This window comes from Sinocyclocheilus anshuiensis, unplaced genomic scaffold, assembly GCF_001515605.1.
Source record: "Sinocyclocheilus anshuiensis isolate Anshui unplaced genomic scaffold, SAMN03320099.WGS_v1.1 scaffold1378, whole genome shotgun sequence".
NCBI classification, from domain to species: domain Eukaryota; kingdom Metazoa; phylum Chordata; class Actinopteri; order Cypriniformes; family Cyprinidae; genus Sinocyclocheilus; species Sinocyclocheilus anshuiensis.
Genome location: NW_015554155.1, coordinates 7,182 through 9,701, shown reverse-complemented (window position 1 = coordinate 9,701; position 2,520 = coordinate 7,182). Strand labels below are relative to the sequence as shown.

The 2,520-nt window shown below is 31.3% G+C and overlaps 1 protein-coding gene across 1 annotated transcript in view; it reads left to right on the top strand.

Moving 5' to 3' along the window:
* Positions 1-2,520, top strand: part of LOC107670781 (myotubularin-related protein 13-like) — a gene marked incomplete at its 3' end in the record, with an annotated part of 63,063 nt that overhangs the window by 53,699 nt on the left and 6,844 nt on the right. The window lies entirely within an intron of this gene.

Below are 2,520 nucleotides of genomic sequence, written 5' to 3'. Positions count from 1 at the left end.
TCTTTTGCACACAAAAAGTATTCTCGTAGCTTTGTAAAATTACGGTTGAACCCCTGATGTCACATGGATTATTTAACAGATCTCCTTGCTACGTTTCAGGACTTGGGAACATTTCAGTTGTATTGTTGTCTATGCAGGGTCAGACAGCTCTGAGATTCCTAAAAAATATCAAATGGCCATTTTACACACATTTTGCATAAAGAAAAATGGTATATCAAATTATAGTTCAGAATTATCTTTATACAAAGTTTGGTAAAAAAAAATCTTGAACACTAAAAATCTATTGGTGATTTAAAAAAAGTCAATTGTTTTTGCCTATGCATGCAAAAACAATTGACTTTTTTTAAATCACCAATAGATTTTTAGTGTTCAAGATTTTTTTTTACCAAACTTTGTATAAAGATAATTCTGAACTATAATTTGATATACCATTTTTCTTTATGCAAAATGTGATCTTCTTTTTTTTTTTTATTATAATTTTTTTTTACATTTTTTTTATGCTCTAAACAATTTAATGACATGAAAAAAAAAAAAATTCCTAAAATGTTTTGCCGGGTCTTAAGAAGATAAATCTCTTGTAATGTTAAAACGTCGTCATATGGCATGTATCTATAAAAAATGAAATGAAGATAAAAATCTATAAAATAAAAGTCAAAATAATTTTGGTATAATCTAAGAAGATTTTTCTTAGAAAATTAATAATTTAACAAAGGTTACAAAAATTATTAATAATAATAATAATAATCTGGTACAATCAACATGCAGGAAAAACCTGCAAACCCTCATGACTGACAAGATCAGGAACTCTTTAAAAATATTAGGAAATTTGACCTTTTTAATGACTAAGCAAAATTATATATTTCAATATTCCTATGAAATATTATATATTATTATGAAAATGATCAATTATTACTTGTCAATTAGTACTCCCATTATTACACTTCTTTTTTCATTACATGTTGCCCCAAAAATCATTAATATGCAAATTAGGTTGTTTATAGATACATTATATATAACGAGCCCAAAGATCTATTAATATTATTCACTTCATGGTTACACCACTTTATATTTTGTTGTTTTATGTAATCTTGTTGAAAATGGTTTTCTAACCCAAATGAAACCCACATGAATACAAAGAGTACATTTCTAAGAACCCTTAAATTTATTTAATTTTGATATGTATTCTGTGACTTACTACATTTTTGCCTAAATTTATAGTTTATCATTGACTTAATCCTCCCGTTGTCCCATAAACTCAGTTTGGGTTGTACATGGTGTAATTACTGTGATTTGTTTCTTCACTGATTGCATCTTTGGACGTGATTATTTTTATATCTTTTATCTTTTATATATTTTAAATTAAATTTTTCCAAATACTCACATGGAGACAGTTTACACACATTTAACTCATACACTAAAGCAGGACTTGTAATGTGAGCCTAAACCAGTTCAAGTAGCATCTTAGCCCTTGGGACAAGACCCTTGCACAAAACAAACCCAAAACCCAACCAATTTCCAAAAGCAAAATCTATAAATAGACCAGCACCTCGGTTTTGCTCCAGCTTCCTCTTATGGTTTCATAACAACCAGCATGGGTCACTCTTTTATTCATCATGCGAGCCTATCTTAACTTTCTCTATCCTGACACTAACTCTGTCAACGCGCCGTCACACTTTAGATAGATGTGCAAGACCTCCTAACTTAATTTGCTCCTGTTATAGTTTTCTCTTGCTTGTTGAAAAAAGGCAGCGTTGCTCGGCTGACCTCATGACCATTATCACATTTGATGTATTGAAGTGCAGTGCTGTTTTTAGTTTCTTTGAGTAAACCGGATCGAGCCTGAATACTGAGCGACAGTCACATTATACAGACTAAGCTTGTCTACATAAGCTCAGCTTTATCAGTGATTCTGAGAACATGTAATCGTGTGATCTTTATGCGTTGTTTTCTAGTTCTCTCGCAACTCCTCAACTCAGATATTTATCAGTGGTGAATAACAAAGAATTAAGAAGCAGAGCCCTGTAATCCTTCATCAGACACTCTGTCCATCTCACACAGAGGACACAGAGGATTTTCAGTGTTCACTCTTTGCTGTTCTTTTTCCACTGTCAGGCAGTAAACAACTCGTCCGCTCAGACAGCACTACTTTTAGTCACAAATCTAAATTAACTTGAAATGATGCTCTGTTAGTGAACCATTTTAGAGTCTGCTTATGTTGCTTGGTTTTAATAAGTTATAATTTAATTGTTGAGTAATTAAAATTTGTAATCTGATGTGCCACAAATTAAACGCACATCAATTTTAGCTGAGAAATTACTCCCCGAAAGATCATTTGAAGTCATTATTGTGTGGAAAAAAAGCATTGAATAGCCATTACAAAAAGATGATTCAATGTTGTATGAATAATCATAATAAATGGGTTAATATTCTTAAAGGGGTCCTATTATGCTCTTTTACAAAGTCTTGAATTTGTTTTGGGGGTGTACTAAAACAGGCTCTCATACTAGGTTGTTCGAAAAA